General features: G+C 42.6%; 1 protein-coding gene across 10 annotated transcripts in view; it reads right to left on the bottom strand.

The window, feature by feature from the left end:
• The window catches only part of PTPRT (protein tyrosine phosphatase receptor type T), a 1205819-nt gene that overhangs the window by 847762 nt on the left and 333487 nt on the right, over positions 1–24570 (bottom strand). The window lies entirely within an intron of this gene.

Below are 24570 nucleotides of genomic sequence, written 5' to 3'. Positions count from 1 at the left end.
CACCAGGAACCGGTTGCAAAGCATCCATGGGGTTGGAGCGATGGGAATTTGTATCTTCTTCTTTATCCTTTGATGATTTGGGCATAATATAGTGATGGGGGGTGGGGAAACGCCATTGTCTCATAGGCACTGAGAACTGAGATGGGGGAATGATGCGGATGGGGTGGGGCTTACAGGACGCACACCCCACCCCTCCCCAGGGGGTCTCTGGTCTCCTCCAGGATGACGCCAGACAGATGCCTATAGTCTGCACACAGCCTGGAGCCTCGGGAGGGCTCCCTTTCCTCTGGAGAGAAAAGCATCCAAGCAGGCTGCCACGCAAAATCAGAAGGAAACCGAGGTGATTACAGAACACAAAAATCTTCTTTGAAATGACTCACAAAAGAAGATCTTTTTAGGTAATGGTGCCCTCCCAAAGTCTGACATGTTTATCTTATATATTTGTGATTCGTGGACATACACATGTGGACACAAAACAGACATGCACACAAGCTCACAGAATTTCTCAAGAAGACTGAAGGAGACAATAACCTGAAGAACCTAGAAATAGGACTGGCAAATTTTAAGAGCTAAATACATATTGGCTATGATTGTCATTGTAACCATTAAACATATGTACAATTTAAGAAGACACATATTTACAAGTCATGACTATTGATAGATATTAACTAGTAACTATTCTGATTGTCCTAAAGTCACAAATATTCAAAGCATTACTAGCAGCAAAGCATTTGACAACTCAGGGCATTTCTGGTGTAATGAAAACCTAAAAGATATATACAACATATAGGGACTGACATTTATTTATACATAAGACTATATACCTAAGTATATATGCATGTATATGTTAGACTTAGTTTTGTTATAAACCTAAAAATAATACACATTTAGTGCAAACAATGTGGAAAAACTGTAACAACTCAATCTCCTCTAAACTCACTTCACTAGGAGTCACCATTGTTTATACTGGGTTCTAGGGCTTTGAGATTTTTTTCCACTGATAGTTACGCCCATTTATTCTCTAAAAAAACACTGGAACCAGGGATGGGCCAGGGTGGCTCAATGGCAGAGTTCTCACCTGCTATGCCGGAGACCCAGCTTCAATTCCTAGTATCTGCCCATGCAAAAAAAAAAAATTGCAACCAGAGAGCACAAAAAGTTTTGCAACCTGCTTTTAAAGTACATTATTATATTAGGAACATTTTCCTGTTTCACTAAACATTCTTCCACATCCTAATTGTAATAATTGCCGTCCAATTTGTCCATATTTACTAAATCAAATCCCCTTTACGTAGAGTTTTTGTTCTCTTCATACTTTACTATATATAAAACAAGGAGATAAATCTCTAGGCACATCCACATTTATTTCTTTAGGATAACTTCCTAAAAGTTGAATTTCCAGGGTAAAATGGTCATGTGTAATTTTATATATATATATATATATATATATATGCACACACACACACACACACACTCAAACTGCCCTCCACAACAGATGTTCAAATTACCACTGCTATCTGCAATACCTAAAATTGCTCATTTCCCTTGCATCCTCACCATGGCTAGGTGTCATCAGTGTTTAGTGGGTGATACAGGGGCCCACTATTTTCACTTATTTGAATACTAGGTAAGCTTGAATGGTTTTCATAAATTCAGCTGGCATTTCTTCATTTGTAAATTGCCTGTTCATGTCCTTCACCCATTTTATATTGGGCTATTTATTTATTAACTCGTGAGTGCTCTTAATGTCAAAAAACACATAAACCCATTTTCTGTATTTTCAGTTATAAGCATTCCTTTAATTTCTTTTAACTTCATAATTATTTCTGACATAAGGACATAGTCAAGTACAAAGTCAAAACCACAAATCATTTTTCACAAATAAATATTATCTTATTTTGGTTCTCTTGGTAAATTATGAATATATTTAAGTCTTTAATTCATGTAGAAATAATTCTAATGTCTGAATCAAATGCTCTTCCACTTTTTAAAGTACTTTCCTTATTGTTCCGGCACCATTCATCAAATAAGCATCTACTCTCTAATGACTACCATCTATGAAATGTTATTCCTTCAATTCTGTCCCATTAATCTATGTGTTTGTCAGCATCACCCTATTTTTTGCTATCATTATGGATCTGAACATAGTTGTGCTGGTTTGAAATGTTGTGTAGCCCAGAAAACCTATGTTCTTCAATCCTGATTCAATATTGCTGGGCGGAATCTTTTTTTTTTTTTTTTATTAATTAAAAAAAGAATTAACAAAACAATTAGAAATCATTCCAATCTACATGTACAATCAGTAATTCTTAATAACATCACATAGTTGCATATTCATCATTTCTTAGTACATTTGCATCGATTTAGAAAAAGAAATAAAAAGACAACAGAATAAGAATTAAAACAATAATAGAAAGAAAAAAAAACAAAAAAACAAAAACAAAAAACCTATACCTCACATGCAGCTTCATTCAGTGTTTTAACATAATTGCATTACAATTGGGTAGTATTGTGCTGTCCATTTCTGAGTTTTTATATCCAGTCCCGTTGTACAGTCTGTATCCCTTCATCTCCAATTATCCCTTCTCTCTTTTTTTTTTTTTTTTAATTAACGGAAAAAAAGAAATTAACCCAACATTTAGAGATCATACCATTCTACACATGCAATCATTAATTCTTAACATCATCACATAGATGCATGATCATCATTTCTTAGTACATTTGCATTGGTTTAGAAGAACTAGCAACATAACCGAAAAAGATATAAAATGTTAATATAGAGAAAAAAATAAAAGTAATAATAGTAAAATCAAAACAAAACAAAACAAAACAAAACAAAAACCTATAGCTCAGATGCAGCTTCATTCAGTGTTTTAACATGATTACTTTACAATTAGGTATTATTGTGCTGTCCATTTTTGAGTTTTTGTATCTAGTCCTGTTGCACAGTCTGTATCCCTTCAGCTTCAATTACCCATTGTCTTACCCTGTTTCTAACTCCTGCTGAACTCTGTTACCAATGACATATTTCAAGTTTATTCTCGAATGTCCGTTCACATCAGTGGGACCATACAGTATTTGTCCTTTAGTTTTTGGCTGGATTCACTCAGCATAATATTCTCTAGGTCCATCCATGTTATTACATGGTTCATAAGTTTATCCTGTCTTAAAGCTGCATAATATTCCATCGTATGTATATACCACAGTTTGTTTAGCCACTCTTCTGTTGATGGAGATTTTGGCTGTTTCCATCTCTTTGCAATTGTAAATAATGCTGCTATAAACGTTGGTGTGCAAATGTCCGTTTGTGTCTTTGCCCTTAAGTCCTTTGAGTAGATACCTAGCAATGGTATTGCTGGGTCGTATGGCAATTCTATATTCAGCTTTTTGAGGAACCGCCAAACTGCCTTCCACAGTGGTTGCACCCTTTGACATTCCCACCAACAGTGGATAAGTGTGCCTCTTTCTCCGCATCCTCTCCAGCACTTGTCATTTTCTGTTTTGTTGATAATGGCCATTCTGGTGGGTGTGAGATGATATCTCATTGTGGTTTTGATTTGCATTTCTCTAATGGCCAGGGACATTGAGCATCTCTTCATGTGCCTCTTGGCCATCCGTATTTCCTCTTCTGAGAGGTGTCTGTTCAAGTCTTTTTCCCATTTTGTAATTGGGTTGGCTGTCTTTTTGTTGTTGAGATGAACAATCTCTTTATAAATTCTGGATACTAGACCTTTATCTGATATATCATTTCCAAATATTGTCTCCCATTGTGAAGGCTGTCTTTCTACTTTCTTGATGAAGTTCTTTGATGCACAAAAGTGTTTAATTTTGAGGAGTTCCCATTTATTTATTTCCTTCTTCAGTGCTCTTGCTTTAGGTTTAAGGTCCATAAAACCGCCTCCAGTTGTAAGATCCATAAGATATCTCCCAACATTTTCCTCTAACTGTTTTATGGTCTTAGACCTAATGTTTAGATCTTTGATCCACTTTGAGTTAACTTTTGTATAGGGTGTGAGAGATGGGTCTTCTTTCATTCTTTTGCATATGGATATCCAGTTCTCTAGGCAACATTTATTGAAGAGACTGCTCTGTCCCAGGTGAGTTGGCTTGACTGCCTTATCAAAGATCAAATGTCCATAGATGAGAGGGTCTATATCTGAGCACTCTATTCGATTCCATTGGTCGATATATCTATCTTTATGCCAATACCATGCTGTTTTGACCACTGTGGCTTCATAATATGCCTTAAAGTCAGGCAGCGCGAGACCTCCAGCTTCGTTTTTTTTCCTCAAGATGTTTTTAGCAATTCGGGGCACCCTGCCCTTCCAGATAAATTTGCTTATTGGTTTTTCTATTTCTGAAAAATAAGTTGTTGGGATTTTGATTGGTATTGCATTGAATCTGTAAATCAATTTAGGTAGGATTGACATCTTAACTATATTTAGTCTTCCAATCCATGAACATGGTATGCCCTTCCATCTATTTAGGTCTTCTGTGATTTCTTTTAGCAGTTTTTTGTAGTTTTCTTTATATAGGTTTTTTGTCTCTTTAGTTAAATTTATTCCTAGGTATTTTATTCTTTTAGTTGCAATTGTAAATGGGATTCGTTTCTTGATTTCCCCCTCAGCTTGTTCATTACTAGTGTATAGAAATGCTACAGATTTTTGAATGTTGATCTTGTAACCTGCTACTTTGCTGTACTCATTTATTAGCTCTAGTAGTTTTGTTGTGGATTTTTCCGGGTTTTCGACGTATAGTATCATATCGTCTGCAAACAGTGATAGTTTTACTTCTTCCTTTCCAATTTTGATGCCTTGTATTTCTTTTTCTTGTCTAATTGCTCTGGCTAGAACCTCCAACACAATGTTGAATAATAGTGGTGATAGTGGACATCCTTGTCTTGTTCCTGATCTTAGGGGGAACGTTTTCAATTTTTCCCCATTGAGGATGATATTAGCTGTGGGTTTTTCATATATTCCCTCTATCATTTTAAGGAAGTTCCCTTGTATTCCTATCTTTTGAAGTGTTTTCAACAGGAAAGGATGTTGAATCTTGTCAAATGCCTTCTCTGCATCAATTGAGATGATCATGTGATTTTTATGCTTTGATTTGTTGATATGGTGTATTACATTAATTGATTTTCTTATGTTGAACCATCCTTGCATACCTGGGATGAATCCTACTTGGTCATGATGTATAATTCTTTTAATGTGTTGTTGGATACGATTTGCTAGAATTTTATTGAGGATTTTTGCATCTGTATTCATTAGAGAGATTGGTCTGTAGTTTTCTTTTTTTGTAATATCTTTGCCTGGTTTTGGTATGAGGGTGATGTTGGCTTCATAGAATGAATTAGGTAGTTTTCCCTCCACTTCGATTTTTTTGAAGAGTTTGAAGAGAATTGGTACTAATTCTTTCTGGAACGTTTGGTAGAATTCACATGTGAAGCCATCTGGTCCTGGACTTTTCTTTTTAGGAAGCTTTTGAATGACTAATTCAATTTCTTTACTTGTGATTGGTTTGTTGAGGTCATCTATGTCTTCTTGAGTCAAAGTTGGTTGTTCATGTCTTTCCAGGAACCCGTCCATTTCCTCTAAATTGTTGTATTTATTAGCGTAAAGTTGTTCATAGTATCCTGTTATTACCTCCTTTATTTCTGTGAGGTCAGTAGTTATGTCTCCTCTTCCATTTCTGATCTTATTTATTTGCATCCTCTCTCTTCTTCTTTTTGTCAATCTTGCTAAGGGCCCATCAATCTTATTGATTTTCTCATAGAACCAACTTCTGGCCTTATTGATTTTCTCTATTGTTTTCATGTTTTCAATTTCATTTATTTCTGCTCTAATCTTTGTTATTTCTTTCCTTTTGCTTGCTTTGGGGTTAGCTTGCTGTTCTTTCTCCAGTTCTTCCAAATGGATAGTTAATTCCTGAATTTTTGCCTTTTCTTCTTTTCTGATATAGGCATTTAGAGCAATAAATTTCCCTCTTAGCACTGCCTTTGCTGCGTCCCATAAGTTTTGATATGTTGTGTTTTCATTTTCATTCGCCTCGAGGTATTTGCTAATTTCTCTTGCAATTTCTTCTTTGACCCAGTCGTTGTTTAGGAGTGTGTTGTTGAGCCTCCACGTATTTGTGAATTTTCTGGCACTCTGCCTATTATTGATTTCCAACATCATTCCTTTATGGTCCGAGAAAGTGTTGTGTAAGATTTCAATCTTTTTAAATTTGTTATGACTTGCTTTGTGACCCAGCATATGGTCTATCTTTGAGAATGATCCATGAGCACTTGAGAAAAAGGTGTATCCTGCTGTTGTGGGATGTAATGTCCTATAAATGTCTATTAAGTCTAGTTCATTTATAGTAATATTCAGATTCTCTATTTCTTTGTTGATCCTCTGTCTAGATGTTCTGTCCCTTGATGAGAGTGGTGAGTTGAAGTCTCCAACTATTATGGTATATGAGCCTATTTCCCTTTTCAGTGTTTGCAGTATATTCCTCACGTATTTTGGGGCATTCTGATTCGGTGCATAAATATTTATGATTGTTATGTCTTCTTGTTTAATTGTTCCTTTTATTAGTATATAGTGTCCTTCTTTGTCTCTTTTAACTGTTTTACATTTGAAGTCTAATTTGTTGGATATTAGTATAGCCACTCCTGCTCTTTTCTGGTTGTTATTTGCATGAAATATCTTTTCCCAACCTTTCACTTTCAACCTATGTTTATCTTTGGGTCTAAGATGTGTTTCCTGTAGACAGCATATCGAAGGATCCTGTTTTTTAATCCATTCTGCCAATCTATGTCTTTTGATTGGGGAATTCAGTCCATTGACATTTAGTGTTATTACTGTTTGGATAATATTTTCCTCTAACATTTTGCCTTTTGTATTATATATATCATATCTGATTTTCCTTCTTTCTACACTCTTTTCCATATCTCTCTCTTCTGTCTTTTTGTATCTGACTCTAGTGCTCCCTTTAGTATTTCTTGCAGAGCTGGTCTCTTGGTCACAAATTCTTTCAGTGACTTTTTGTCTGAGAATGTTTTAATTTCTCCCTCATTTTTGAAGGATAATTTTGCTGGATATAGGAGTCTTGGTTGGCAGTTTTTCTCTTTTAGTATTTTAAATATATCATCCCACTGTCTTCTAGCTTCCATGGTTTCTGCTGAGAAATCTACACAAAGTCTTATTGGGTTTCCCTTGTATGTAATGGATTGTTTTTCTCTTGCTGCTTTCAAGATCTTCTCTTTCTCTTTGACCTCTGACATTCTAACTAGTAAGTGTCTTGGAGAACGCCTATTTGGGTCTAATCTCTTTGGGGTGCGCTGCACTTCTTGGATCTGTAATTTTAGGTCTTTCATAAGAGTTGGGAAATTTTCAGTGATAATTTCTTCCATTAGTTTTTCTCCTCCTTTTCCCTTCTCTTCTCCTTCTGGGACACCCACAACACGTATATTTGTGCGGTTCATATTGTCCTTGAGTTCCCTGATACCCTGTTCAAATTTTTCCATTCTTTTCCCTATAGTTTCTGTTTCTTTTTGGGATTCAGATGTTCCATCCTCCAAATCACTAATTCTATCTTCTGTCTCTTTAAATCTATCATTGTAGCTATCCATTATTTTTTCTATGTTTGCTACTTTATCCTTCACTTCCATAAGTTCTGCGATTTGTTTTTTCAGTTTGTCTATTTCTTCTTTATGTTCAGCCCATGTCCTCTTCATGTCCTCCCTCAATTTATCGATTTCATTTTTGAAGAGGTTTTCCATTTCTGTTCGTATATTCAGCATTAGTTGTCTCAGCTCTTGTGTCTCATTTGAGCTATTGGTTTGTTCCTTTGACTGAGCCATATTCTCAATCTTTTGAGCGTGGACAGTTATCTTCTGCTGCTGGCGTCTGGGCATTTATTCAGATTTCTCTTGGTGTTGGACCCAGCAAGGTTGTAATATTTTTCTGTGAAATCTCTGGGTTCTGTTTTTCTTATCCTGCCCAGTAGGTGGCGCTCGTGGCACCCGTTTGTCTGCGGGTCCCACCAGTAAAAGGTGCTGTGGGACCTTAAACTTTGGAAAACTCTCGCCGTCCTGGGGGTTCGCTAGCCGAAGCGGCTTGAGCCGGCCCGGGGACCGAACGCAGGGAGGGTTGCTGGTCGCCGCAGCCAGGGAAAGAGCCCGTCCGAATTTCCTAGTTGGCCCTGGGCAATAAGCGTGGCGGGAGGGCGCCAGCGGCAGCGGCCCGCCCGAGAGAGTGCACGTTCCCCGGGAGTCACGGGGTCACCGTTCTCCGCGGCCTGGGGGTTTCCGATCCAATTCTCTCAGTTGGTCCGGGGGCTGCGCGTGGTGTGGGCGCCAGCCGTCTTTGTTTCAGGGGACCGCCTCTCCAATTCTCCCAGCTGGCCCGGGAAGGGGGAAGGGAGTAACTCCGGCCGCTTGCCACCCCGCCCGGTAAGGCCCGCGCGCCTCGGCGATCTCACCCGAGCTGCTTCTCTCAGCCAGCCAGCCGTTCCAGGATGGGGTACGCTGTCTTTTTTATCTCTGTTGTGGCTTTGGGCGCTTTCTGTATCGTTTCTACTCCCCTAGTAGGTGTCCTGGAGAAGAAACTAAGATCCGCGCGTCTTACTAAGCCGCCATCTTCCAGGAAGTCTCCTCGACACTTGGGCGGAATCTTTTTGATTAAGTTATTTCCATAAGATATGACCCACCCAGTTGCAGATGGGACCTTTTGATTAGGTGGTTTCCATGGAGGCGTGTCTCCACTCATTCAAGGTGGGGTTGCTTACTAGACTCGTTTAAGAAGGAGCCATTTTGGAAAAAGCTTCAGAGCCCACACAGCCAGAGACCTTTGGAGATGAAGAAAGAAAATGCCTCTGGGGAAGCTGTTTGAAACAAGAGGCCAAAGACCCCAGAAGACACCAGGCAGTGCCTGCTGACAGGGGTGTTCCAGACCCACGAGCCTCTCTTGAGTCAAGGTATCTTCCCATGGAGGCCTTAGTTTGGACATTTTTATAGACTGAGAACTGTAAACTTGCAACTTAATAAACCCTCTTTATAAAAGCTGTTTCATTTCTGATATATTGCATCCTGACAGCTTTAACAAACCAAAACAATGGCATAATTAGCAGTAGTTCAGGAACTAGGCTGTCTGAGTACCTCATACTAGCTAGATGACCATGGAGAAGTTTTTTAATATCTATTCCTTAGTTTTTTCATCTATAAAACAAGGATAATAATAATAATAGCATTCCTCATAAAATTTCTGAAAATTAAAATTAGCCCAGGGTATAAAGTACTTAGAACAGTGCCTGACATACAGTGAGTGCCCAATAACTGTTAGCCATCATGTATTATACATTCTCAATGTTGAATGAAGTGGGTATCAGACAACTGAGTCTTAATATTGACTTTAACACCAATGCTTCCAATTTTTCATAGTAAATGATGAAGTTTTAGATTTAGGAAAGTTTTTGTGCTGTTGATTGGTTATAGCCTGATGAGGACTTATCTCTCATTTCTAGTTTATGAAAATTTAGTGTGTTGGGTTGCTTGCTAACTTTAAAACTAGGATAGTTTTGGATTTTATCAAAAGTCTTTTTGAGGCTGTTGAATTAATCATACTATTGTTTTACTTTGACTTATTAATGTGACATATATTAGTTCATTTCCTAAAACTGAATTTCTCCTATATTCCTAGGATAAGCCCTATTTTATGGGTGTCTATTATTCCCGTAACATACCACTGGAGTATTGCTAGTATTTTTTCTTATGATGATTGCATCCATCTTCATTTGTACTACTGTCCCATGTTCCCTTGACAAATTTTGCAACTAGGATTGTTTTTGCTTTCTCAGGAAAGGGATTTATGGATCAACCCTAGGGGACCCTCTTTAGTCTAATCCCATCAGCTCTGCATCTTCTAGAAAATGCCCCAAGTATGAGGCAGAAACATGGCACCTTTCCCAATTCCCAGCCTGGATAAGTCTTTAAAAAGTTATGTCAATTCAGTTCAAGGAAAACAGGGTGCTTGGCTGCCTGTGCTAAATGTATCTTCTTTCCAAGAAGTCTGAAACATTGCACTTATTTGTAAAATCCACCATAAAGGCATGTCAGTCCTATGTACGGATCCTTAGAACTTGGTTCAAAAGCCAACCACACACTGGAATACAACTCAACAATAAAAAGGAACAAATTATTGATATACGCCACAACATTAGCTGAAAAAGGCTAGAATCGAAAAGCTACATGCTGCACGATGCCATTAATACAGCATTCTGGAAAAGTCAAAACGAACAGATCAATGGTTGCCAGCAGTTGAGGGTGAGGAGAGGGTTTGACTATAAAGGGGCATTTTGAATTAGGAATTTAGGAGGTAATGGAAAAAGTATAGTTGATTCTCATTATTCACAGTAGTTACATTCTATAAAGTAACTGCAAACACTTAATTTAGTGAATGCTGAACCATTACTCCTAGAGGAAATATAATCCTGTGAGCCTCTGACCACATTTTCATCAACTGATCGATACATAATTTTATTTTATGTGTGCTTCCATTTAAAGACATCTTATTAATTTATACTGTTGATTCATCAACACTGAATTCACGGCCAACAACCCTACAGTTCACGCTGGAATGAAACTCATCTAACACACAGATTTACTCCATAAGGTACATCACTGCCTTCTTGCACTTAAGAACTCTGGACAGCACTTCAGCACTACACTTGGTGATGATTTCACACTGCAAAATCACCCCAAAAATGTGGAAAAAATGGCGCAGAAAGGATACTCATTTACAGTCTGAGAGCTGAAATAAGAAGGCAGAACATCACTTTGTTTCATCTCAGATGTGCTGTGCTATCGAACATATCCAATTGTTCACTGCTTTGCACATTTCTGCAAATGACTACAAGGATGCTGTGGGTATTGATTTGGGGGCTACGAATAAACTTCAGTGAGTAGGCAAATTTACAAATACAGAATCTGCAAATAATGAGGCTGCACGTTATATTATTAATGGATAAAAGGGGAGTGGATGGGGATAGGGGTGAAGCAAAACCCACTATGAGGTGGTAACTGCTGAAGCGAGGTGGTCAGGGTACATTGCGCTGTCTGCAACATATGTTGAAAGTTTCACATGATAAACAGTTGAAACACCCACACACAGAGCACAGAATTTGAATGAGGCAGGGAGGGCAAAAAACATGACCCTCGCGAACTCTTTCTGACTCTCAGTCCCCCCTAAATGTCCTCCTTCATGAATGTGCTCTCCACCGACTTAATAAACCAAACGGAGAAAGAGGCAAAAAGGAGAGATCAATTAAGGAATCAGGGGCAGTCCAAACCTGGGGCCAGTCTGAGTGAAACTGCTGTGCTAATGTCTTTGTTAACGTCTTGTGGTCACAGCAAAGAGAAAATTGCTCCCGAGATGGCAGACCTCGCCTTTGAGAGCGTCTCTGGAGTCGAGTGCATGATGTGCTGCAAAACCTGTGCTTTCACTGAAAAGTCTCCGCGCAGCTGAGAGGCCGCCCGGGGCCAAGGTCTAGGTCAGCCCCGCGGGCCCCTTCCCCGACCGCAACGCAGGCCTCGAAGCTCACTACGCAGAAGCCAGCCTGGGGTCCGCACCAAGGCTGCGGGTGCTGACCGCTTCCCCTCAGGCAGCCCAGAGCCTGGCAGTCTCGCGGTGCAGGGAGCTGACTTGAGAGCACTCCTGGCACCGGGAGGCAGCCTTACTGCCAGACAGATAAATCCATTTGTTCTGGAAGCTGTTCCCCTTACCTGGGCCTCGTTGTTACCAAAAGAAATTCTCCTAAAAGTTAAACCTTTAAGGGGTGAACTCCCACTGCTTCCTGTGCCCCCCTCAGTCCAGAATGGAAGGGGACTCACGTGCATTGGAACTGCGGGGCAGCGCCCCCTCTTCCCATCGCACTACCCGGTAAACAGCCTCTGGAGGCCACGGGGGAGTGATGGAGCCAAACTTGGACCCTTGCGGGGTGGGGGTGGGGTGGTAGCTAGCTCTTTCCTCCATCTTCCTGTTGCCATAGAAAAAGGGACTTCCACGGCACTCACGACGGGGGGGGGGGGGGGGGGGGGGGGGGGTGAAGTCCATATTTCTCCTTCCCCAAGGGTGGATGAGCTGCTCCTCTGATTGGGAAAGCTTGCCATTCACTGGGCTGCATTTCACAGGGAGTGGAGTGGGCAGGGTCAACATGTCCCCGAGGTCCCCTCTGCCTGGGCATTCTTTTTGCCCACCTGTCCTCTGGCTGCTCACTCGTCTCCTCCTTCCTGGTTCTCTTCTCTTTCCTGGTCACTCGCAGCAAACCACCCGGGCAGGGGCCAAGGCCTCATTCTCTCTCCATCCTGGAGACAGGCAGTGAGAGGCAACCCAGGGCTGCCCGGTCATTCCCCAGAACGAGCATCCACAATGTTGAACTCTGGAACTCTCCCCTCTCACCCTCTCAGGAAATGGCGACCTGCAAAGAGCTGCCATTCCCCATGTGATGGAGATGAGGCCAAGCACAGATCCTGCAAATTCCCATTCTTTGACTCATAAATGACTAGCTGAATTGCTTATCTCCACTGAGCCATGTGAACAAAATACCTGCTAACTTGACTAAACTTTGTCCAGCTTCTCTCCTCCCTCCACGGCCCTCCCCAGGATTGGCTGCCCCACCCTCAAGCCTCAGAAAACACTGAAACCAGGACCAGCCTCCTTAAGGGCCCCTTCCATGGATCAGCTCATGCTAAAGAAAAACATTTCCTCTTCAGTGACCCAAACACGCCACCTGCTCACCCCATTACCCACAACCACTTCCTTCCAGCCTTGCTCAGTCCTCCCCATGCGAGGACACCCATTTGCCTGCCTTCTGAGACACTTACAGATCTGCAGTCAGAGTGCTCCCGATGGCAGAGTCCGCGTTCCGCTATGCCAATAGGCCCCTCAATAAAGTCTTTCGCTGCTAATGCTTGGACTTACAATTTTTTCTTTGATGCTGAATTAAGTTCATGAGGAAACGCAACAGAGGCTAACTTTCACTTGAAACTTAAACCCAGCTTATTAGTCACACAGTAACTGGGGGTTATAGAGTGCTTGCACAGATTTAAAAGATGGCTATTTCCTTCAGGATCCCTTACATATGTGTACCATCAATTAAAATTAGAAGCCAAATCTAAACTGTCCTAAACACATCAACTCTGCCTATCGCCCTCTCTTCTATCTTCTGTCCATTTCTTCACTCCAGGAGAGGCCCTCTCAGCCTACACCCCACCTCCCACACAGCTCCCTAAATAGTAAAACAGATTTCAAAAGGCAGAGGACATCAGTTTCTCCCAGTTCTGAGGGACTGAGGCTAATACCAGGTGCCAAAGCAGGTAAAGGAAAGCTGAGGCCTCTCTCCTATGACACAAACGCTTCAAGAAAATTGTTCTCCTCCATAGGTTATACAGAGGCGCCCATCACTCCTCCAGCCTCTTGATGGTTGGGGTCCCCCCGAAAGAAGACATAAAGGGACACCTGGTTTGACCAAGCAGCTGGGAACTTAACACACGTCTCAGGATACACACTGCAGGAGGAGACGTGGATATGCTCGCTGCGCTTCCCTCCTTGAAACTTTTCTCTCCCCCTGCTATACCGAGGCTGGTTGGACCCCGTGATTGCTAAGATCCCTTTGAGGACGGGAACACTGGAACCCAACAAATGCAATGGGACCCACGTTCAAAGACGTGAGAGGAGTGGCTGGTCTAGGGCTGCACCAGAGAGTGCCAGCTGGAAAAGACTGAGACCAGATGGCCAAGTTCTTAACATAGGACAGGGGTGATCTGGCAAGATTTGGTTCTCAAATCTACAAAACATTTTGCAGCACATAGTAAGTGCCAAACACTGAGCACTATATTTTAGGTAATAATACCTTAAAAAAATCATTTAAATTACCTAAAAAATAAATAACCATTTTAAAGGGCAGGCCACGGTGGCTCAGTGGCAGAGTTATTGCCTGCCATGCCGGAGACCTGGGTTTGAGTCCCGGTACCCGTCCATGCAAAAAAATTAATTAATTAAAAATAAATAAATAACCATTTTAATTGAAGTTACAGAACCTTAATACTAAAATAGAGTAGAAAAAAGAAAAGAAAAGAAAAAAAAACCTTCTGACGGGCAGGAATTGCTTAGAATCCTGCACCCATTACATGCGGAATGGCTTCATTGGCTGCTCATTTGCATATTTCCTTTCTTTTTGGTCTATGTTAATGGGTGCAGCATGCAGAAAAATTTAAAAATTGCTCAACCAAATACATTTTATTAGGGGTGTCTAAATGGATTTTCCAGGTGTATTTTGACAATATACGATTCCCAACTTACCTGCTGGCTTGAGAACCCAACCCCTACCTAAAATTCTACTCCATTGTGTTATAACCTCTACAGTAAAGAAGCTGGTCTCCAAAGAGAGGCCTTTGTCCTCCCAGTTCCCTGCAAGTAACCACTAAACCTCCAGAATTTCCCAAGTGATAGGAGCATCTTCCTTATCACTGTGTGTCCCTGAGAGCCAGAAGGACCAACCATGACATGAGCGGGTTGGGCTTGGAGGCATGTGACAGCAGCCTGCCCTCCACGGAGGAGACACGCTGGGGACTGAGCCAAAGAACAGGGGCATGCATTTGATCAATCATGTGGCGTGCATTTGATCAATCACATCTATGAATGAAACATCAATAAAAACTCTGGAAACCAACATTTGGGTGAGCTTCCTTGATTGGAAATATCCTTTGAGTATTTGTCCTACATCTTGGCTGGGAAGGGAACAACAGAAGCTTCATTTAAGACCCTCCAGACCTCACCCTACATGCATCTCTCCTTTGGTCTAGTCCTGAGTTGTGTTGTTTTTGCTATAACCAAATTGTAATTATTAAGTATGGCACCTTCCTGAGTTCTAGCACATTATGGAACCTGTGAGTCATTCCAGAGAATTATCAAACCTGAGGGGTTAGCGGAAACCCCTGAAATTGTAGCCATATTGGTCAGAAGTGAGGGTGGGCCTGGGAACCCCGAAACCTGTGGCTGGTGTTTGAAGCGGGTGCAGGCTGTGGCTGCACTCGGCCTTTTGAATGTCCTAGGTGATCAAAAACATTTTAAAGAAGATGTCTGGCTGTCCTGTCGCTCACAAAGTCAGAAGGAGTTGGGTGAAGGAGCTGAGTCAGACACAAGCAACAAAAAATAAGTGAATGGATTGACAAATTATGGTCGATCCTGGTTATGGCGACTCCTCAGCATACAGAATCAATGCAGCCACACGGGCGAGTCTCAAAAATACTCCACAAAGTGAAAAAGTCAAACACAAAAGTCTACATCCTATATTATTCCTTTTATGTAAACTCCTAGAAAAGGCAAAACTATAGCGTCAAAAAGCAGACAGGTTGCTACCTGGGGCAAAGGTAGGAGAGATGATAGGGGTAAAGTGGAGGGGAGGGGAGGAGGCCTCTTTAGGGTGAGGGGATAACTCTAAATCATGATGTGGTGCTAGTTACAACATTTGAATTTTATAGTGTGGCAATAAGCCCTAAAGAATATTTTTAGAGAAGTGGGGAAACCTGATGGTCAAACACGAACAAAAAAGATGAGAGAACGTTATCCCAAACAGAAGGCTACTAAGAAACTTAGATCAGGAGAGTAAACAAAGCCAAGATCCTCCTTTTCAGGTTTCCTCTGGGATAGAGGAAGGAGAAAGGAAAAAAAAATTGTGAAACACATCTTAATATTTTCTTTCAGATCAGGGCACTAATCAGTACAGAGATCAGGGTGACGAATGAAACCAAGAGGGTTTAATTAAACTGAGCAATCATTAAACTGGGTTTAAGAGTGCTTGTGTTTGCAAAACAACAAAATATTTACAGACATTTTCTTCATTCCCTTCATTAGTTTCAGACTCTGCGGGAAATATGGAGGTTGGGAATAGATCCTAATGAGACCGTGCAAATTTTAACTGCTGAGGTTATGGTGGCAAAAAGACAACTTGGGAAAAATGTTCATGATGAAATGTTAAGTGGCAAAAGCAAGATACAGAAATGAGTCTGCACTAGTGTTACAAATGGTTAAAAAAAATCGTAAGCATTGTAGGGTGGGGTGGAGAGGGAGAGCGAAATAAAATTACATTCTATCAGTAATTGCATAAGAGATGAGGAATTCAGGTATTCTTTTCATCTTTATTCTCCAAAATTTCTGAAATGTGGTCTTAATACCTTTATTTCCTTGAAAATAAATGCTAATTTAGGCATATAAAAGTCACACGCTGTCCCTATTTCTTTGCCTGGCAAGAGTCCCCCACCAGTTACATCCAATCTCTTGTCATTACATCTGGCGCCCATTCCAAGTGCGTGCTCACTGCCGATGGGACAGTGAAACTGCTCTTCTCAGGTCACCCTGGCCTCCACGTTGCTAAATCCAAAGGTCAATACTCAGTCCATAGCACATGTGGCCTATCAGCAGTACTGAGAAGGTTCATCTCTCCCTCCTTCCTTCTCTTAGATTCAAGACACTGCTGTCTCGGCTTGTCCTCCCACCTCACCCTTTCTCAGTCTCGTGCTGGTTTTTCCTCCTCTTCTGGATCCCTAGACGTTGGAACACCCAGAGCTCATCCTTGCATTTCTTATCCTCTCTCTACACTTAGCTCTAAGTATGACCCAGGCTCAAGGCTTTAAATAGCACTGATTACCCCCAACCTTGCATCTTCATTCTGGACCTCTCCTCTGGACTCTCAGATTTGTGTATCCAACGGCCTAGCTGACATATCGACCTAGAAATCAAAGAGAATCTCAAGCCTGACATGCCCAGAGCTGAACTTCTCCAGCCTCCTCCAAACCTGCTCCTTCCGAGACCTCCCTTGGTGCCCAGCACCACTTACTGACTCCTTTAGCCTGGCCCCACCTCTCATTAAATTCTGTTCAGTTACATCCTCTGAGAATTGTTTCCTGCAGGGACCCTGACAGATGAGTATGATGGCTTTGGAGAGGAGACCCTTCTCACCTGCCACTCCCCACCTCCCATCCCGCCCTGTTCAGGTGAGGGTCACTCAGACATCGAGCACCATTTTATGACTTGATGCTCTCATCCTTCCCATCTAGACCACCCTTAGCCTGGTGTCTCTTAGAAACGTGGTGCAAGCCCCATTCCCTCAGAGAAGCGTCCCCAGCCACCACCCCCACCCCAAGCTGCGTTGAAGGTCCCAATCCTGTGGTTCCCAACACTTCTCTTGGGGCTATTTTGGAGAGAGACCTACAGCTGATCTTTGTAGGCAGGTGTAGGGCACTAATAGAATCTGAGGGACCTTCCACACCATCGCTGCCTGGCACACTCCTCCCCATTCCATCACAATGACTCCTAGGGCCAAACCATGCCTGATGGAGGGCCAGGCACACCTGCAGCAGGTGCATCGACTACACCTGGGAACTACACCTGGCGATAAGAGACTTTAGAGGTGGTCTCCAAGGATTTCTGGCTCTGCAGGTAACATAAATGAGCAAGTCATAGAGGGGAGGGGTCTTTACCAAGCCAAAGAACATAAACCCTATCTAAAGGCATCCCAAAACCATTTTTAAAGGATACTATGTACTCAGAAAATAAATGTCTCTGCATTGACCTGGGCTCACTATCCATGAGTTTGCAGTCCCTGACCACATGGCAAACAAAGGCCCGGAATGTGCAAGACCACCAGGATTAATTCTGAATGCAGGATTCCTGGAGGACAGAGATGCCTGCACATAACTTCCTAGGTGACAGACAAGGCAGACACACCTGCACATTGCCATCTATATGACAATGCACTTCTCACATATCTTCTCAGTCTATCCACATAAGGGCCCATGAGGCAAGTTCATTCCTATCTCTCTTTGCCTTTGAGGAAAATGAAGCCCAGTGAGGGCAGGTGACTTAACAAGGTCACACAATGAGTACTTGAAAGTATTGGAAGCCCTGGCACTGATCCCAGGTACCCCACCTGCACTGCTGGGCCAGAGGAAGTTTCACAGCCCCAAGGTTCTCCTGAACCAATCCCTGAATCACAGACTCAAACTTCATCAGGCCCCTACCTGTCTCGAGCCAGACCGCACATTTGGGATCCCTGATATGGACATGGATGGAAATGCCCATTAACCTTTAATATCTGCCTTTTAACCCTTGACATATAACTGGGATAACTTTTTCCCAGTTATAGCCTCTGCTGCAAAACCTTGGAAGATCTCTGCAATTAAAATTGCATGCAGCTTGCTGAGAAGACTGTGGTGCTTGCACAACAAGCAGCCTTCCATTCTGGTTATAGAAGCAGCCATGGTCTGATGAGCTGGTCGTGCCACGTTTGCCAACATCAACGGCCACAGCTGTAAGCCTTGTGAAAAAGGAATTCTTTATGTCAAAAGTGTTCCTACAAGGACCAAGATGGGCAAGAGGAGCCCAAACTTTTCCTAAACCCCATACCAACATCTCAACTTCTGTGCCACAATGGTTGAAGTAGAAGTGAACTAGCTTTGCATTACATCCTCAAGGTGAAGAAAGGTGAGCTTGAGCAAAATGGACACTACGTGCAGAGAACATCACGGCTAGCAAATCACCTGTGCTGCACTCTAGTTCTGAATGGCAGCCACTTTAACTCACTTTACAGATAAGGAAATGGGGCTCAGAGAGGTTAGGTGAATAGGCAAGGCTGAGCGGAGATTTGAACACAAGTTGGCTGGATTAACACGTCTGTGTTCTTATAACCACACCTGTGGTTCCTAAACCTTACTGGGCATGTGAATCTCCGGGGAGCTTGTTAAATGCAGATGCCTGGGTGCATGTACTCTGAGGATTCCGATCCTAATATCTAAGAGGGGTTGTCAGTTGCATGTGAGTAGCACCTGTTCTTAATTTCCATAGTCCTTTGTAGATTCCCAGCAGGAGATATCCCATTATTCCAAGGCCAAGCTCCATGTAAGCTCTTCAATAGCTTCACCCATGGGCTATCTCTTCTCATGGTAATTGTGGTCAGGAGGGGGCAGGAAGGTTGGCTGGAGTGTTACCCCAATGAGCAGAGAGGCTGCATCAGCAGATCTGGGCAGCTGTGAGCCTGACCTCCAGCTGGCCACATCCCTCCTCCACGCCTGTTAGGGTCATGATATGGCTTCTGCTCCTGTCTGAGGGGCTGCTTCTGGTCTGCCCTCCACCCTGGCCAAGACTGAGCCCTGTGCAGACATCCACAAGCTCCCCAGACACCACATGGGTGAGTCATTGCCCACACCAAGGTGCCTCTCCTCACCTTCTAGACATGCCTGGAGCCCCTAATACGTCCCTTCCCAGGTCACAGGCACCAGCAATGGGCTCTGCTAACCTGGATCCCACTCCTGACTCCTCTCCAGTAACCAGAAGTTTCAGGGAACAAAAAACAAATATTTTTTTCAAAGAAGTTCCTACAGCCACTCACTCAGCTCCACGTGTGCTTTTAAGGAGCTTCCAGCATCAAACAAGGGATCAAGGAAATCATGTTTCACAGGAGATCAAAATCTCCCACTGGAAGAACTTCCCAGAGACCTTGACTTTGGCTGGTACCCCAATGGGATTGTCAGAATTCCCCGGGACCCTCAACAATGATGTAGCTAGCCCTTAACATATATCTCCACATAGCAGTTGCACCTGCATCCCTGTGATAAATTCCCTCGCTCTGTGCCTGCCAAAACTCCTGCAGCGTCATTTAAATTTTAAAAACCCTCCGATGAAAAGCCACCTACTTCCCACTTGACCCTCAGTTTTAGACTGACCAATGAGAACCTGCCAACTGCCAGCGCCTGCCAAACCTCTGCTGTAAACGATCTTCTCTTGTCCTGCCCACAGGATGGAGTCTATACTTCAGTTCCCCTCCACCTGTGCTTGCTAACAAATCTCCCGCCTGCACCTGTCAGTCTCAGCATCCCCGTGCTACCTTTTTCCTAACAGAGATGACATACATCCCTAAGGAGAGAATTCCCAAGGGGTGTCAGAAAAACACACAGGCTCCAGGGTCTACACAGCCAGGTTGGAATCCCAGCCTCACAGCTTACCCTCTGTGTATTTGGGGACCCACTTCTTTATTTTTTTATTTATTTATTTTTTAAATCTGTAACTACTTATATTTCATTCATTTATGTATTAATTAGCTTGTTTAAATTTCCCAAAGTGGTCATCTATAGATGTTATTGAGTCTTGCTTTCTTCCTCACTATATCTCAGAGATCTTTCTATGTCAGCATATGTTTACTGAAAAATCACGCGGAAAGTACACAGTTCCCATAGACATCCCCCGTTATTTACACTTTGCATTAATGTGGTGATAACATTTGTTACATTGTGCAATAATATTATTATAATTGTACTATTAACTATAGCCCAGGGTTTACATTAGGGTTCCCTGTGTTGTACAGTCTTATATAGTAACATATATACAACCTAAAAAATTTCCCCTTATAACCACATTCAATCATTTAACTCAGTGGTGTTAATTATATTCACAATGTTATGCTACCATCACTGCCATCCATTATCAAAATTTTTCCATAACCCCAAATAGAAACTTTGTACAATTGAAGCATTAACTCATCATTCCCTACCCTCACTCTGGCTCCTTGTAACCTGTTTTCAAATTTCTCTATCAATTTGCTTATTATAATTATTTCATATCCGAGAGATCATGCAATATTTGTCCTTTTATATCTGGCTTATTGTACACAACATGATGTCTTCAGGTTTCATCCATATCATTGCACACATCAGGGCTTCATTCCTTTTTATGGCTCAATAATATTCCATTGCATGCATAAAGCACATTTTGTTCATCCATTCATCAGAGGATGGCACTTGGGCTGCTTCCATTTTGGGGCAGCTGGGAATAATGCCCCTATAAATAGTGGTGTACAAACATCTGTTGGAATACCTGCTTTCAATTCTTTTGGGCATGTATCTAGAAATGGGATCACCAGGTCATATGGTAATTCTATACTTACTTTTCTGAAGGACTGCCAAACTGTTTTCCGCGGTAGCTGCATCATTTTACATTCCTTCCAACAATGAACGAGTCTTCATTTTTCCACCTCCTCTCCATTTTTTTAATAGTAGCTATTCTAGTGGGTGTGACGTGGTATCTCACTGTGGTTTTGATTTGCACTCTCCTAATGGCTAATGATGCTGAACATCTTTTCATGGGCTTTTTGGCCATTCATATAAGTTCAGTGGAGAAATGTTTATTCAAATCTTTTGCCCATTTCTTTTGTTTTTTCCCAACTTTTTTTATTTTATAGTATAACATATATACAAAGCAAAGAAATAAAAAAGCCACAGTTTTCAAAGCACTCTTCAACAAGTAGTTACAGGACAGATCCCAGAGTTTGTCATGGGCTACCATACAGTCCTCTCAGATTTTTCCTTCTAGCTGCTCCAGAAAATAGGAGGCTAGAGGGCTTAAATATTTTTTATCATCACAATAGACTTTTCCTCCTTCTTTTATTTTGTGAACAATAGCATATATACAGAAAAGCTATACATTTCCAAGCACAGCACCACAATTAGTTGTAGAACATATTTCAGACTTTGATATGGGTTACAATTTCACAATTTTAGGTTTTTACTTCTAGCTGCTCTAAAATATGGCAGACTAAAAGAGATATCGATTAATGATTCAGCATTCATATCATTTGTTCAATCCTATCTTCTCTGTATAACTCCACCATCACCTTTGATCTTTCCTTCCCTCTCTTTAGGGGTGTTTGTTGTCCACTTCTTAACCTCGACATGTCTCAGTTTCTTCATCCGAAATAGAGGAAAGCACACCCACCTGCAGGCTTGCTGTAGGGATGGCATTAAATGATGCATGCCAAGCCCAGCAGGGTGGCAGCCAGGCTGACAGTGTGCTCCAGGGATGGATGGCAGCTGCTGTCAACACTACCACCATTGTCATTAATGGAACAGCCACTGCAGGTGGGGGGCATTTCAATGCTTCCTCCAGCCATCCCTGAGCCGGTATCCCCATGGAAAGACAGTTTCCCTTCTGGCATGAGTGCACGTGTCTGCGTTTGCACGCATGCACACACACGGAAACACACACCCACACAGTCACTCAAGGTCCCAACAGCCCTGGAAGCTGAAACAACCTGAGCTATGACGTGCAGGTGGGGCTTCCAAGGTTGCCTTGAAAATGTGTTTGGCCATCTGCAATGAGAGGGGTAGGAAAACCTAAGGGGTCAACCAAGATTTAACAATCCCTGTTCATCAGAATTTCTCACTTGCCCTCAGGAACTAGGGCAAGGTCAGGCAACTCCCCACATTGAGAGTTGCAAGTTAAGGGGAGGAACAAAAGGCAAAACCTGCCTGTGGACAACTGCACAGAGCAGGTCAAAGAAAAAATAAAGGGAGAGGCAGCCAGCCACGGAGCTGTGATGGATCCGTGCCTGCAGTCAGAGCAGAGTTCAAAACCCCACACCCCACTTACCACCAATGTGTGCCTGTTCATGCAACAGTATCTGTGGGACTCTGTTTCCTCCTCTGTAAACCAGGTATGGTATTTTTCAGAGAAGTTACGTAACCTGTCTAAAGTCACACAGCTAATACAGGGTGGGGCTGGGCTGCAAACCTACTGTGATGATAAAAACATATTTAAGCCCTGTAGCCTCCTGTATTCTGGAGCAGCTAGAAGGAAAAATATGAGAGGATCCATGTCCAGGTTGCCTGCTATCAGTGTAGCACGGTGCCCAGTGTAGAACACATAACTGGGGCAGGGGGCTGAGGGGTGCGGGCGCTGCTTTCCCAAATCATCGTCTGGATGATGAGAGAAGGAGTGAATCTACAGACTTGATTAATCTAAACCCAAACTCATGGCTCTGGTTCCCGGCCCCAAATTTAAACAGCTGCTCCTTCAATGTAATGGAACTCAAATGTCTGAAGAGCTTCGGATTTTAATTATCAAAGTCCTGATGAAAATCTGAATCAACAGCTGCTCCTGGCAAGGCGGCCCTTGGAGACACCCAGAAAGGGGGAGAGGAAGGGGAAGGGTGGACATAGCCCAGACAGGACCCGGACGATGGCAGCTGTCTGGGGAGCCCCAGCACCTGCAGCTGTGAGCTGTGGGGTGGTCAAAACAGGCCGGGCATCAGGCACGAGAAGAAGGGACCCTCTGGGGCACACCCGTCCTCGCTCCACAGAACTGCGTCTGGAGTCTGCTCTGCAGTGGTGACAACATGGCAGATGACAGCAAGAGCTGTGGGAAGGCCAAGGTGCTTCTGGTGGGGAGGGCCATGAAGGGATCAGCTGGGACTGGAAGCAGGTGTCAGTGTGATGGCCTTCAGCCAACCAAGAGAAGGAGAATCTCAGTGGCTGGGAGGCCCCATGGTGGCAGTGACTCCTCTGCACCAGATGCTGGAGACTCTGCCCATCCTCCACCCTTCTCTTCCCCAGAAGAAAAACATCCCCCATCCCCGCAACTGTTCTAGCTCAGATATTACAACTCAGCACCAAAAACCCATCCCTACTTGCCTCAAAAGAAGGAAAAGACATCCTATGCCCAGAAAACCTTATCAGTCCAATCTTTTGATTCTTATATCTAATACCTTCCCTATCAGTGACCTGGTCTGGATAACTCTGAGCTGGAGATATTAGATTAACAAAGAGGCCAGCAGAATACAATGTATCTTTGTCCTCTTTTTGGTTTTGCCCATCAACTTGTTAAGATGGCAGTGAGAATGGCACTGCTGGTGGGTGTGGAGGGTGCTACATTTCCAGGGGCAAATATGCTGACATATGTCATGTTTAACATCCTTACAGCTTGGTACAGTAATTCTCTCCTAGGAAGACAGTTTGTGAGGATGTTCAATAAGGTGTAATTTATAAGACTAAAAAGGTGTGCTGGCTTGAAAGGATGCTGTACTCTCAAAAAGCCATGTTTTAATCTTAATCCCATTTTGTAAAAGCAGCTGTTTCCTCTAATGCCTATTCGGTAATGCATGTTTGAAACTGGAATTAGATCACCCCCCTGAAGATGTGATTTAATCAAGAGTGGTTGTTAAACTGGATTAGGTGGAGGCGTGTATCCACCCATTTGGGTGGGTCTTGAGTAGTTTACTGGAATCCTATAAAAAGCCAGGAGATTCAGGAGATTCGAAGAGAGCAGAACGATATAGCCATAAGAAGCAGAGAGTCCACCAGCCAGCGACCTTTGGAGATAAAGAAGGAAAACGCCTCTCGGGGAGCTTCATGAAACCGGAAGCCAGGAGAGAAAGTTAGCAGATGATGCCCTGTTCGCCATGTGCCCTTCCAGCTGAGAGAGAAACCCTGACCCTGTTCGCCATGAGCCTTCTCACTTGAGAGAGAAACCCTGAACTTCATCAGCCTTTTCGAACCAAGGTATTTTTCCGTGGATGCCTTAGATTGGACATTTCTATAGACTTGTTTTAATTAGGACATTTTCTCAGCCTTAGAACTGTAAACTAGCAACTTATTAAATTCCCCTTTTTAAAAACCACTCTGTTTCTGGTATATTGTATTCCGGCGGCTAGCAAACTAGAACAAAAGGCACTCAAAGGTGTTCAAAAGTAGGGGGCTGGTTA

Source organism: Tamandua tetradactyla, chromosome 1 (assembly GCF_023851605.1).
Source record: "Tamandua tetradactyla isolate mTamTet1 chromosome 1, mTamTet1.pri, whole genome shotgun sequence".
Classification (NCBI taxonomy): Eukaryota; Metazoa; Chordata; class Mammalia; order Pilosa; family Myrmecophagidae; genus Tamandua; species Tamandua tetradactyla.
This window is presented reverse-complemented; position numbering and strand designations above follow the sequence as displayed.